Source organism: Diplotaxodon limnothrissa, linkage group LG7 (genome assembly GCF_057381915.1).
Source record: "Diplotaxodon limnothrissa isolate DT_005_m linkage group LG7, D_limnothrissa_male_GT1.1, whole genome shotgun sequence".
NCBI classification, from domain to species: Eukaryota; Metazoa; Chordata; class Actinopteri; order Cichliformes; family Cichlidae; genus Diplotaxodon; species Diplotaxodon limnothrissa.
The window spans coordinates 100741-116286 of NC_140602.1; the positions used below are offsets into that span (position 1 = coordinate 100741).

The window sequence follows — 15546 nt, forward strand, 5'->3', positions numbered from 1 at the left end:
AATAAAACCCTGATAAATATAACCTCAGTAAAAGAAGTCAGCGGGGGTTATTACAGCTGTGTACCGGGGCCTGCGCTTTGTCGGTGGTAATAACAGCTCGATTGCTTGCGAGGCGAGCGGGTCTATCCCATGCTTTGCCGTAAGACTGGGCAGACATCTCCGAAATCATCGAAGCACTTTTGCAAAGAGGCTGTATCGTGACAAACCGACCAGACACATGAAGATTAAACCACTACATTCTCAGCTAAAAAAATATTAAAACGGTATTTGGTGACACACAAACAGGGTTTTTCAAAGTTCAGTTCTGTTAGTTTCCACATGCCGGTTGTTGTGTGCTAAAAACAATGGCCACCAGGCCAAAGCAATGGTTTTGACTCGATCAGCGTTAACCCCGCCCCCTGAGTTTGATGGGTGAGGTTGACAGATAAAATTATTTCATGGTGAGACCTGAAGGAGTCAACTGTGCCAAAATGAATTAATTAAATACACCATTAAATAATTATTTAAATGTGGCAATAATTAATTAAAATGTGAAATAAATAAATAATTAATTAAATGTGTCATTAATTAATTAAATATGTCAATAATTAATTAATTTCATGTGTCGTAAATATTTATGTAATTAATTATTTCCGATTTTAATTAATTATTGCCACATTTAATTAATTATTTAATGGTGTATTTAATTAATTCATTATGGCAGTCCTGGCGTTCCATAGTATACAGGGTGTAGTTTGTTTTTATTTTTGCCCAAGCCCAGGCTGTATGTAATTATGCTAATCACACACAAATTTTAAAAACAAATGCCTCATTTTGCATAGCTTCCACCTCAAGTCACCAAAGTAGATCTGACAGACCGGGGCATGAACACAGGACATCTTAGGGTGTCCTCTGGTGTCTGGCACCAGGATCCTTTGGGTGGTTTGCATGGTGGGGACACTTTCTAGTGGAACCCATGGATGCTTAGCAGTTCATACAGTCGGTTGGAGCACTTTATCCTGTAGAAGATGACATTACCATAGGAGGTGCAACAATCTTTAGGTGGATATTACTTTACGTCAAATATTAACCCACATGAACCAGTACACAATGTTTTCCAGCACTAGATAATCAATGTTTATATATCAAAGTATATACTCTGAACTTTATTTATTACAAAAACAGGACCGACATTTGATTAAAAAATATATTCGTGTACACGACACTTGGGTAACCAAGGAAGTTAACTCTGAGATTTTTGAAAAAGAAAGATGAGGTTATAAACTGTTTGAGACAGACCAATCTTTTCCTTCGGTACAGTTAAAACAGTGTAAAAGTATAAGCAGAGTGCAGATTAATACCAAAACACATTTTGATATTTCAAAATATTTCAATATTTCTCCTGTTAGGTTTTTTGCACCTGTTCAGGCAGGGAACCCTTCAACCTTTTTTTTAAACATCTGTAGAGTAGGAGCTCCACCCTGCTCTGATGAACCAGGGCTGAAAGGGGGAAGCCTTGCAAACGTTAAAGATCGTACTTGCATATTGGGTTAAAGGTTAAATTTACCATGTACAGAACATTTTGTTCCATCACTTTGGTTTCATGCAAATGTTTATGGCTTCAACCTGGTCCCAGCTGAGCAGACACGTGGTCTTGGGTAAAAACCCCAGGCATGTGATTTCATTGTTTACCCAAAATAATGTCCTGGCCTTATATACACACATAGAAGAGCGAATACAATACACACATGCTGAGATGAGATTTATAAGATGAGATGGATGGATCAGGCCAGGTTACTTACTGAAAGTCAACGCTGTTTCTTGTAGATGCATATTATCAGTGTGTCTCTTATTTTATTTGTTAATTAGTCTGGCCCACTTCCCACAGACACAAGTAAGAGTCGTGGAACACAGGCCAGGTGCCACATTACATAAGCAACACACATACTTCTTGCAACCTTGTTGTCATTATGCAAATGCATGGGGCTTGCGTTTCAGGTTACTTGCCAGCAATGACAGCCTGCCCAGAAATTATTCCTTGACTGCGGTGGAAAATGCCGGTGTTTCTACTATAAAATTCAATTCAATTCAATTCAATTTCTTTATTGTCCCACAAGGGGAAATTAGTTTAGCAGCAGGAGGATAAGAACAAACAGAACAATACTATAAAACAATAATAACAATAATAATGATAGAAAATTCAAGGACAATTATTTGCAATTAAGGAGACAAGACGCAGTAGGGATAAAAGAGACCTGGAGTCTTTTAGTCCTCCTCGGAGGTACTCTAAAACGGCAGCCGGAAGGCAACAACTCAAACTCACTGTGAAGTGGATGGTTCACAAAAGTATGTTTTAGCCCCCAAAAATAGCAACAAGACAATTCCCCACAAGCCCGCCAATCTAATTTGGGATGAGGGGTGACTCTTGTAGCCACAAGAGGTCTTTTCATGTAAAATATTTGACTGTTGCCCAGCAATTTCCCAGTAATCCATGATGATTTTGACCCTAGGAACTCTAGATTACAGGAAACAACAAATATTTTTATCCCCCAGTGAATTTTTAGCAATTGAAACACAACAAATTCTACACTCTAGAAGTTAGTTTTAATTGAGTATTTCTTTCCTTTCTAAATTTGGGTATACACTGTGTGATCTTTTTCAATTGTGTTATTCAGCTCTTGCTCAAAGTGTACGACTGAATCGCAGGGGTTAAAGTTTGTAGGTCACGATGCATGTTCCCACATTATACGACCCGATGCTCTGATGCGACCTGAGTGCTCACACCGTGCTTACAAATGTTGGGCAATCGTGGCTCAAGACTTGGGAGTTCGCCTTGTAATCGGAAGGTTGCCAGTTCGAGCCCCGTCTTGGACAGTCTCGGTCGTTGTGTCCTTGGGCAACACTTCACCAGTAGGCAACGGGTGGTGGTCAGAGGGCCTGGTGGCGCCAGTGTTCAGCAGCCTCGCTTCTGTCAGTGCACCCCAGGGCAGCTGTGGCTACATGTAGCTTGCCATCACCAGTGTGTGAATGTGTGCATGACTGGATGTGTAAAGCGCTTTGGGGTCCTTAGGGACTAGTAAAGCGCTATATAAATACAGGCCATTTACCAAAGCTTACATTATATAGCTAATATATATCACAAAATCTGTGTCTCGCTCTCCCTCTCTGTCTTTCACTCACACAGACACACATCCACAACCACCATCAACTTTGCTATATTGCTAATGAAAAACATAATTAAGCAGCAATGTCCATCCAACTCTTTTCACAGTTGTTGCAGTCGTGATAATTTTGTGAGACCACACCGAAAAGGCTCGGACAAGCTTGCCAAAGTTCTACAAGTTGGGCCTCCATCGCTTACTCCAGACCACATGCTGCACTGCCATGCTACTCCATCTTTTTCGCTTCCATTTCTGTGTTTGCACATGCATGTGTGAGAGGTTGCATTAAGTGCTCATGACACTGCTTCAACAGTGCGATACCCTCACGAGGGGTGACCAGGATTTCAAACAGGTTTGATTGTCTTCTGACCGTGTGACTCGTTTGGATGGGTTGACTGTTTATTTGGAAGGGTCTTGTCTCTTAAAAAAACATGCCAGCACAACTTAGATTTGCAAAGACACTACAAGACTTCAGGAACTATGTCCCCTGGACAGACGGGACTGAAGGGGAGATATGTGGCCAAAATGCACAGCAGCACATTTGAAGAAAACCAAACACAACCTATCAGCAGAAACACCTCATACCAGCTGTGAAGCATGGTGTGGCACCTTGCAGTCATTGGATTGTCCATGAACTCCTCTGTGTACTGAAGTATTCTAGAGTCAGATGTGTGACCATCCATCCAACAGCTAAAGCTTCGCTGAAATTGGGTCATGTAACAGGACAATGATCCCAAGCACAGCAGTAAATCTAAAGCACAATGGCTGAAAAAGAAAAGAATCAAGGTGTTGCAATGATCCAGTCAAAAGTCCAGGTGTCAGCCTGAGGTCCTTAACAGACCTGTGCATAAGCAAATCCACTTACCTGTTTAAAAAAAATGCTGAAACTATAAGCCGGTGGAATGTAATATTATTTTAAAACAATGTCAAAGGGCTGTAGGCTGCTTCTACAACTGCCGACTGCTGCCAAGTGTTAAGCAGAAGAGGACAAAAAATAAAAAACATCTTGATGAAATAAAATCTTTTCTCGTCTCGTGCATTGCATTTTATTTTTCACATTTTATTTTGTCACCAAACTGGTAAACTATCTGATGCTCCATTAACAAAAGCAGCCGACTCTTTGTGGGCAGACTGTGATTGCACTTTATACTGTCATCTTGAACAATAAATGGGGAAATACAAGTTTCCATTATAGACTTGTGGTTTTTCTATCCTTAATAAAGTCATTCAAATGCATAATCCTGTTTGTGCCACTGTTTCCTTGTTTTTCTGAGTCAGACTCTGTCCTTAATTGCCTCACTTCTTGTTCTTCAGTATGTCATGCACAACCCTGTAGTTATGGTTATGAATACTCAGACAATGCTATTTGTGCTGCAGCTGAGCTTTGATCTTTGCCCGTAGACCATAATTTAACAGTCGGATTTCAGAATAGAATAGAATATTCACTGTGTCACAGTTCACTTATCAATACACATGCAACATACATTTCTTATGATACATTTTGAACATTAGCAAATCCACAGAAAGTTTAACCAGCACATGGCTTGGGATGCTGAGGGCTGCAGAGGTGTGTGCCTGAGATGGCTAAATTAAGTCTATCCTCTTGTAAAGACATCACACAGAGCTGAGAGTAAAAAAAACAAACAAACAAACCTGAAATTGAGTTTCGAGTTTTTTGACGTTCAGCCTGCTGTTAGCTCAACATTTTACATTCATTTACACTATGATCCATATCTATGCCCAATTTTATATCACTACTCAACCTAACATGCATGCCTATGGATTGTGGGAGGAAACCTGAGTCCTTTAACAGCAAGAACATACAAACTCCAACACAGGAAGGCCCCATCTGGCTGGCAGATTCAATCCTATAATGCCCTTGCTGTGAACCAACATCACCTCTAACCACCACCCCTTCACATTTACCATACAGACGTAAGAGTGGTATTAATCTTCTTATCCAAGTCCTGCCAAGCCAACAAATACGTGTATTTCTCCCAGATGTCCTTTCAGTGGTTTAACTAGACAAGCAGGCATGGAAGGTATATTGTAAACAATTAAATCTTCAGACGAAGATGAGAGAGAAAGTTCTTGTACCACAGGTGGCACGAGGGTAGCAGCAGCATCAAAGAGACAATGCTTCAAACACCATCCGTGCTTCCAGTATATGCAGTGTATTTGCACTTTCTAGTTTGCTCATTCCAGCATGAGCTGGAATTTAGAGGATGGGAGTTTAACTCCAGCCCTATGGGCAGAAATCTGTGCCATCAGAAACTGAATTTGAATAAGTTCAATTTGAATTTGAATTTATGGTTTGAAAATGATCATCACTAAATTGAAATTGAATTTTATATTTTGAAAATGAATTGATTTGCTTTGAAACTGCATTTTATCCTTTAAAAATTCAGCTCTCGAATAATTTCAGTCTCACTTCTCACCATTCAATTTCAGTTCCAAAATTCAGTTTTTTGGAACTTACATCCGGTTCCGGTTCAAGCGCAGATTAATAGAACTACGTTTTACTAGCGGACCGAAAGCGTTACTGACGGGAATCTACAGCGTCTTGAGCTGAATTAAGACTTCAGAAGTCATTCGTCATGTCGAATGACCAGCGGATAAACTCTCAGGTTGGTAATAAATGTATTACATGTATAAGAACAAGCGTCATGTTAACAAATGATAGCCGTACGGTAACTTTTATGCTTATTGTAGCTGTTAGCTAAAAACGCTAATTTAGCGTAGTTTGCCCTGAATTCAGCTTTGACAACAAATATGATCGACTGTTTCTAGTAGAATTCCAAAGTTGTCATGTTGGACCCTCTCAGAGTACCCCCTCTGTATGCTTGCAGAGACCCCTACAGTAGGGAAACATGCAAAACGGTGCCCAAACCTTTGTATTTGAGCTTTATTTATGTCTTACACAGGATCCCAACTCTTTAGCTAACTTAATAACTTTAGCTAACATGAATAGTTAGTCTAATTCATTAGTGCAGCATTACTGGGTCACCTCTGTTTGAAGTGATATAATATGATATACAACTATCACTGAAACAGCAAACTTTGTAAATAAGCAAACAACACTTCTCATTCTCTAAACGTTTGGCCACAGCTGTAGATTACACTATCAGTGCTTGTTCACTCTTGACAATAATTACATTTCTAAATTCTCTTTGTGCATTTACAGGTAAACAATACCTAATATTTTATCTAAATGACTGCTTTGTCTTTGAAAAGGGTGAAGAGCCTGAGGCCGGTGACAGTCCAGTTCTACTCTAAGTACATCCTTACAGTGGCTCAAAGGACAAGGCCACATTCCTGTCCTGCCAGAAGAGAAGAGAAACTTCAGAGTCTTCATGCAGTTCAACCACACCTGTCATATTCCATATGACAGGGGTCTCAAACTCCAGTCCTCAAGGGTCAAAGTGTCATGCAACTTTTCCATGCCCTCGAGGACTGGAGTTTGAGACCCCTGCCGTATGGTGTTCATGCTGTTTTCTACCACACAGTTACAGCATGTCTGACTGCCTGTTCAGCATATGCAAAAATATGAGTTTAAGCATGTGATAACTAAGGCCTTCCATTATGGTGTTTGTCATCACGTCACAGACATCTGGATGATCATTTGGAATAAACAAAAAAACTAAAAACTTGTTACTTCATCTTTTATCTTTATTATTATTATTGTTCTTATTTTACACTTTTCATTGTTAGGCATTAGGTTTATTTGTAGTAGTCCTTTCCAACGTCTTTCCCTCTTCCATGTTACTGTGGCAGCTTGTCAGCATCCATTTGGGTTTGGAAGTGGAACAGAAAGTAAAGAAATCCAAAGTGCCATTAAAACCAGGAGAGGTTCTTATATTTCAGAAGAAGGGATTAATTCAAAAGAAATGACCTCAATGCCATATTTTATTTAGGAACCCGAGAGAGCACTTTGCAAAATAACACATTCTTCTAATTTCACCCTCAGATGAGCCAAGCTACGACTGTCAGGGAAGGTGATGTAGGTACAGAGCATATGAGAGTGGTTAAGTTAATGTCTCTTGTCTAGATGAAGGCACAAGAGGGATCAATGGCAAGGCGTAGAGATTCAGTATCTTCAGTCTTCAGTGGACACTCCATTTCTGGCACAAAACACCTGTAAAAGATGGTCGATTTAGGAGGTGACCCGACAACTTCAGCCTGTCAAACATAGTAATGGAGCAGTATGTTTTTAAAAAAAAAATCTAATTAAGCATGCACTCAGTACCCTAAGAATTATTATGGTAGTTAAACACAGTGATAGTTGTATCACTTCAAACAGAGGTGACCCAGTAAAGCTGCACTAATGAATTAGACTAACTATTCACTTTAGCTAAAGTTATTAAGTTAGCTAAAGAGTTGGGATGCTGTGTAAGACATAAAGCAAGCTAAATGTTTCCCTACTGTAGGGGTCTCTGCAAGCATACAGAGGGGGTACTCTGAGAGGGTACAAGATGACAACTTTGGAATTCTACTAGAAACAGTCGATCATATTTGTTGTCAAAGCTGAATTCAGGGCAAACTACGCTAAATTAGCGTTTTTAGCTAACAGCTACAATAAGCATAACAGTTACTGTACGGCTATCATTTGTTAACATGACGCTTGTTCTTATACATGTAATACATTTATTACCAACCTGAGAGTTTATCCGCTGGTCATTCGACATGACGAATGACTTCTGAAGTCTTAATTCAGCTCAAGACGCTGTAGATTCCCGTCAGTAACACTTTCGGTCCGCTAGTAAAACGTAGTTCTATTAATCTGCGCTTGAACCGGAACCGGATGTAAGTTCCAAAAAACTGAATTTTGGAACTGAAATTGAATTGTAGAACTGAAACTGAATGGTGAGAAGTGAGACTGAAATTATTCGAGAGCTGAATTTTTAAAGGATAAAATGCAGTTTCAAAGCAATACAATTCATTTTCAAAATAATAAAATTCAATTTCAATTTAGTGATGATCACTTTCAAATCATAAATTCAATTTCAAATTAGACTAATTCAAATTCAGTTTTCAAAAGCATTTATTCAAGTTACAATTCAGATTCAATCTGAGCAATTCAAATTCAAATTGAACTTATTCAAATTCAGTTTCTGATGGCACAGATTTCTGCCCATACAGCCCGGTCAAGGTTTTCCACTTGACCAGGCTTCCAGACAGCAGCAAACAAGTTTTTCGGAGAGGATCTTGGCCAATGCACAGCTACTAACTTGCTTTGATTTCAGCATAACAATCTACTGCCAAACAACATTATGTCTGGAATGTGCTGATGATTCTGCCAGCTCTCACTCACCCATTTCCTCCTTCGTTTCTTTTAACACTCCCCCCGTTCCCACATACCCCTCCATTCCCATCCTCTTTCTCCATACTCTTCTCCCATTTGCATTACATCCATTATCCTTGTCTCACAACTTCCTTCCTCCCTTTCTCTTAAACTCTATTTTCTGCCTCTCCTCTTCAAACTATCTCTTCCTTCCACATTTCTTTTTGGCGTCTTCCCTCCACCCTTTTCTCTTTCTCACTTTGCTAAAGGAAAAAAAAAACTGTGCATGTTGTTATGTCCGACCAAGAAATTCAAATTCCTCTAGCATACCAGCACAGCTTAACATTCTCATGGGTTTGGATTGCTCCACTTCCTCTTGTCTTCCTTCCCCAGCCCCTCTCCCACATTCTCCTTGGTGCTCTCTGTAGTTCCATTCCTTTTTATTTGCTTGCTCTATTCCTCTAATTAATATAAAGAAATGGGCTTAATGAGTGCCTCCAGTGCATTCACAATTGGTAGATTGGTTTTTTCCTAGCTAAATGATGAAAAAAGGGACATCCTCATAATTGACCGAATTCAGACATTTGACATCCCACTGTCTTTTATTGTGTCCTTATAAAAATGTCATACCCTCTTTATATTTCTCCAGTACTCTGTATTTTCTCTTGAGTTCTGTTTCTACAGTAACTGACCCAAAAAAGCAGAGATACTCTTTTGTGTTTTTTGTTTAGAGAAGAAGTGCGCATGTGATGTATATGTGTCCAAAGTAAGCTGTTATATTTAAATGCACATGTGATACCCTAAATGTGAGAAGTTGTTTCTGGTGTGCATGCAATGATGGTGTACTTCATGTATTTACAAAGAAAATGTGTTGCACTCTGCCCGGTTACAGTAGAAGGCTTATAGCCACTGTTTACGGGAGGACAGCAGGATTATATTTACAAAGGTCTGCTGTTTCTCTTACTATTCTTGCTGTCTGAGTGTCTCTCAGCCTACTGTTTGCTCCTGCTGCAGCTTGCCTACTGGGACAACACACTTGCATAACCAATCCTTCTCTGTAATCCCAGCCTGCGCAGCAGCTCCTCCCACCCCCACCTCACATTACTATTTAGCTCCCCCTCCTACCCCTCATCCCTCCTGATGGTAGATGGCTGTGTGTGTGTGTGTGTGTGTGTGTGTGGGGGGGGGGGGGGGCGTGGTGATGGCTTCCCTTATGTCCAGATTGCTATGAAAGAAACAACACGACCTCTAAATCTTAATCCCAGCCAGTTACATGTGTCCAGCATCAAGATTGACCTCAATCTTCGCTATACCTGTCCAAAGTCTCTTTTTAAAACCCTTTGCTATTTTTTTCATTAAAACTGCTGATTTAAATGTCCAATTTCTAAGGATTATCTGTGGGACTTGTTGGTTTAAGCATATGTGCAGTTTCCTTCACTTACATTATAGCGGAGAGGCAAGAGATCAAATCCAGTACAGATACAAGATGCAGGCGAATAGTATAATGAAGTGAAACTAAGGTGAGAACCTGCTAGACGAGCCTTGATTTTAAGGCGATAGTACAAGTGTGAGCATGCGTTAATATTCTTTGTAAACGGTGAGAATATTTTCATAATGTGAAACAGCTTCAAAAGATATGCAGTAAATTGTGTGGGATGCAATCATATATGCGTATATTTATTTTCGCATTATTGTTATTATTATAAAATTGAACCATTTCGAGCAACCTGCAATTCGTGCAAGGCGCGCTCCCGTGGCAAACTTAACTGTGCGCGCTCTGAGCGGCTGGTACTTAACGCCTGCCGTCTCGTCTCTGTTCCAGGAGCTGAGCCAATGTGTACATCGAGCAAACGACGACAGAGAGGGATCCTGTGTCTGTCCCGGTGCCACACATTCACCTGTTTCTCCGTGGTGAACTGAAGGATAATTCTTTCGAGGTAAGCGGGTGTGCCGCAGACAGTGAAACATCAGATTTTCGAGTGGAGTGTGTGTCGGTGAAAACAACAGCCCCGTTGACTAGCAGAGCAGACGCTAGCTTCCTTCGTTAGCGCAGTGCTAATAATGCTGGCGGTTAGCTAGCCTACTGTCCGGCTTGTTTTCTGATCTTTTAAACGCCTCTTGCCTGCAGTGGTTAACGGGTTGACACGCGTAGCGACTAAACGTTGTTGTTAACGTTTACTAACTGGTGTGAGTGGGGGGAAATGGAAGGGTACCGTTTCTTAGCATGTTCACACACCAGCTAAGCTAACAAACTCACCGACTCAGCTAGCTAGTAAGCTGTGGGATACTGCTTTACGGCAAGACGAGGCCTTGTGTGCCTGCAGTGGAAACTGTTTGCTAGGATACGCCGTTGTCTGCCTTGCAAAGACAAGGCCATTTTGCTTTCAAAGTAGGTTAGACCAGGTCAACAGAAACTCGTCGTGGCATTGTTTTGTGTAGCACTGTTGCTGGCATAACGGCTGTAGAGGAAGTGATGACTAATGTTTACTCCAAGTAAAGGTTACAGTCGGAGTCGGCGTGTTTGACTTGTCTATTATAAGACTAATGTCAGCTCCTGGTCGTTATTGATTATTAAAGGGCTCTAATCGCCATCGTTACATGTTCACTGCAGTTTGCATTGCATGAGCAGTAGTTGAGCGATCACGTAGTCGTTTACGTGGACACCTGTAGATGAGTTATGAATTAGGGCTGTGGACAGATGCACAGTGGTATCACAATATGACCTTTCGCTGAAGTTGGCTTAAAAAAGCAACCTCCATATTGATCACAGTTGTTGCCCTACTTTACAAAACCTCTGCTCAGGCTGGATGGATCTAAGCCGAGGTCAATCAAATAATAAAGCCATACCACTGTTTATGTAGCACTTTGCATACAGACGTGCAGCCCATAGCTCCTCACAGAGTAAGACCAAATAAAACGTAATTAAATGAACCTAGACAAAGGGATGCACTAGTTGTAAAACTCTGGGATTGTATTACCAAAAACCCCCCCCAATGTGACTGTTTAATTCTTTCAGCTTTTGACAAATTAAATACTCTCTAAACAGGCCTCCAACCTCCGAAGTGCTGGACTTGTGTGTCATGCTTGAAACAGTATTTGAGATTTTACAGTAAGATTACACGGCAGATGTCGGTCTGGTCAGGTGTAGCGTCTCATTATCTTGAGATGCAAATTATTGGAAGTACATGATCTGCCCTACAGTTGGAAAAATATGGTCTTTTCAGCATGTTATAAACATGAGAGATACAGGGTATTGATTGGGAGGTGGGAGTCTGTTACACTGTAATTGGGAATTGCAATACAGGTTTTAATAATTGCAACTTGTATTTAAATATCTTCTGTCAGGATGTGGTTGATTTCAGTTCACTATAATTAATCTCCCCTCTCCTTGAAAACCAGTTATTGGGCTGCACTTAGATGCTAGATACAAGTTCTGCATTGTACCTTAAAAACACTTCTTTACACACTGAAATTTTTCTCATTTTGCTGCAGACCACAAAATCAGAGAACCTTTTTCTTTCAGAGACCTTACACACCCATATGTATGCACTGCGCTGTTTTAACTGGTTGATAAAGTTTGTCCAGCTATAACATGTCTTTAGTCCATCTAACTGCATTTGGCAGGGAAAAGAAACACAGCATGTACACGTGTATGTATGATCCTTCTTGGTTTCTGCTGACTGCCACAGTTAAGTGTTGGTTGTCTGTAATGCAGCAGTAGAGATGAACTTGTTTTGACCCAAGGGTTTTCCATAGCTTTCAGAGAGGCTTAGTCACTTGGTATTGTAGCCCCCAGGGTGGTTTTCATATGTGGATGAAAGCTGACAGATGCCAGGATCAAAGGATTTATGTCATTGATAGGAAAGACTCATCCTTGTGAAATCCCAAAGCTCATTAAAATGCAAGAAAATAAAAGCTTGCTTTTTCATCTTTCATTTTACAGACTGTATTTAAGAGGTTCCATCTGGAATGGGTTTGTTTATTCTGACCAATGTAAAATGTTGTTAAATATTTCTTTTATCAAATCTCTAATGCAGTATTTGCTCTCAGTGGAATAGCACTTGGAGTTAAAGGCAGGAAATGTCTGAACCATTTGACCACTATGCAGCAACCAGCCATTGTTAAAACGGTGACAGAAGTGGATGTCCGGCCAATCCCTCCCGCCTCGCATGCACACACGCTTGTTGAGGAAAAGGACTACAAACTCTATGGGATTATTTTTTTTGATGACCAAAGAAACAACCTGCAGCCTATTGTCTTAGCTTACCCAGCGAGGGTTCTGCTTGTTGGCTCAGAAATTTCTCAGATGCTGGTGCTTTGTTTTATTGTACTCATCTTAGACACGGCAGTGCCAGGTTTCCACCACAATACGTTGGGTAATCAAACATGAAGATGATTGTCGTTGTGTGCAACCCTCAGCTTCAGCTCAACATAAGAAATGATTACCTTTTTAATTCTGCCAGTTGTCTTTTGTATTTGACTTCTGAACTGAGGATAACGTAACCACGTATGTGTGCTCACGGGCAATGTTGAACGGGCACATACTGCTTGTTCTGATGGTTAAACCTGTCTTCACTGCGAATTCTAGTTTCCCACAGACTTTCCTCGGGTAACACTCCCAGGTATGTTTGCCAGCACGTTCCTGCACTCAGTATACTTGAAAGGTCAATTGCTGCTGACTGCCTTACCTCAGTACTTTTACTTGCAGTGTTTCCCAAATAACATAAGTGTGTGCAGACCTCATTTTGCTTTCATGCTGTTGTCAGCTGTATTATGTTATGATGCTTCCTGTGCTTGGGAAGACTGACCCTGGTTCCCCATGGTGTCGTCTTTTTGGGAAACACTGTGCTTGAACCTCAAACGGTGGTGTGCATTTGATGTGCCTCTTCTCTTTCCAGCAGTAGACCCTTTTTGCTGTTAGTTCTTGGCCAGTTGGTTTAATTAGCATCACATTCCACCCTTTTTCTTGAAAGCTTAGCTGACTCGTCTTGTATTTGAAATTCAAAATTCATTTGGTCCATCAGAGCTGCCTGTCTACTTCTGTTGCTGCTCCTGCTGTCACCTGACTACCTGTGTGCTTGTGCATGCATGCGTAGTGTCATATGACTTAGGGCTGGGCGATATTGCCTAAAATTCGTTTGTTCTATTTTGAAACTTAAAGCGTTTAAGTTTCAAAATAGAACAAACGAAACAGACTACTAAATTGTCAATTCCACTTAGAAACAAAATATTAATTCTAAAAATAAATCTTAGTTTGTTTTACAGAAGAACAGACAAAACTGACTAACTTTTGTCAATATCAAATAAACTGAGAACTAAAAGGAAATTCTCAATCTCTCCTTGTTGTATAGCTTAGCTTTTCAAACAGTTTTAACAGTTACTTTAGTCTGACAAAAGCCGAATGACGAATTAGCGCTTCCAGTCAGAGACTGAGGCTACGTCCACGCGTACACGGGTATTTTTGAAAACGGAGATTTTCAGTTTTCGTTTTAAAAAATAATCCCGTCCACACATAAAGGCAGAAATGAAGGAAAACGCTGCTATGAACATGCCAAAGCAGCAGGGGGCGCTAGATTCCTAACCGTGCCGAAATGTTGGCCAATCAGAAGTCTAGAAGCCTCGGTGGGAAAAAGTAAACAAAGCTGGGGCATAGAAGCAGAACAGAGTCGTATGTGTGGAGGGACAGTAACTGTGTGTATATGTAAGCATTTAAACACTGCAGAGAGTAGAATTAACAGTATTGTAGAAATTCATTTCACCGAAACAATAACGTGGCGCACAGTGTGACGCATGCACCAGTTTATTGTATTTCCAGACTTGCTTTCGGCACAATTTACAGTGCACGCTACTCTGTTTTTTGACTTGAAATAGCCGAAATACCTTCACACTACGGAACTTCTATGGCTCTTCCGTTTGACAATCTCTCCGGCATTGGAACCATCATCTGTTTTCTCTTCGGTCACTCATTTCCTCCATTACGCGCTGGCTCCATTACCCGCTGGCTGCTTCCCAAACAAACACACGTGCGGCTTGGCACTTGTGCTGTACGTAACAAGTCACGCGACGTGACGCTGCGGCTGTGATTGGTTCGGCTCTGCGCTACTTAATTTGGATTGGCTGACCTTTTTTTTTTTTTTTTTTTTTTTTTTGAGGACAAGAGCGGCGAGGTCTATCGCGATAGCTTAATTTCTCTATCGAGTAAAAGTTATATCGCGATACATATCGTTATCGTTCTATCGCCCAGCTCTACTCAAAGGTAATTAATTAGTAGTGGAAATAATTTCTGGTTCACATTACAGAAATGTAGCAGTGACAATAATATTGTATGTTGTAATCGCACTGGTCAATTAGTGATACAAAACAACTGTTTTATCCTGTGAATAAAAGTATGTTTTTGTCAATGTACCATGGTAATAACAGAAGCGAAACACAATATTGTGTCGGGACAATTCACTATTTATGCACAATAAACACAGGAGCGACAATTTCTGTTCAGCGCCAGACTTGCTTGTAACCTATATCACCAATTATGTTATGAAAAATGACATATTAACTACTACAAAACACTGACCTTTGTGGAAATGCTTTGGAGCAGACTAACCTGTGAGCTGGAGTGTTCTAGGACGTTATATTTGGTCTTTGAATAGCTGCAATCCAGGCCATCCGTCGCCTCTTTGTTACTTCGGAAACATGGCTCGAACAATTTCTCTTCAACGACGTAATCCGATAACAACCGATCTCTTTACTCCTCGGCTTCCCGTGGCTGTCATGCGACCGGCTATTGCAGTTAATAATACAACAGCTTCTTGCCATTTTTTTTTTTGTGTTTTCTTTTTATCGCTGTGTAACTGATTTCAATTGAAAGCCTGCGTGCGCTAGTACCTCTTGCCACGAGTTCCCAGAATCCTTTGCGGTTTTACCCCTGAATGACATCACATTTTCAATCTCTATATACTGCAACAACATGGGAATAGAACAGCTGCGAGAGAATTCAACATTAATGAATCAATGTTACGGAAGTGGAGGAAGTGCAGTTTTTGGCTTTCCCCATATTTCAAAAGTGCTTCATCTCTTTGCTATGACTGTCGCCCGCCAGAATTTGCAGATGATAATGGTTTTAGCCGC

At 40.6% G+C, this 15546-nt stretch overlaps 1 protein-coding gene across 1 annotated transcript in view; it reads left to right on the forward strand.

The window, feature by feature from the left end:
- Positions 1-10218: 10218 nt before the first annotated feature.
- The window catches only part of siah1 (siah E3 ubiquitin protein ligase 1), a 38900-nt gene continuing 33572 nt past the window's right edge, over positions 10219-15546 (forward strand). Inside the window, exon 1 of the mRNA XM_085358951.1 lies at positions 10219-10358. The gene's annotated coding sequence lies outside the window, so the exon portion shown is untranslated. The remainder of the gene's footprint in view (positions 10359-15546) is intronic.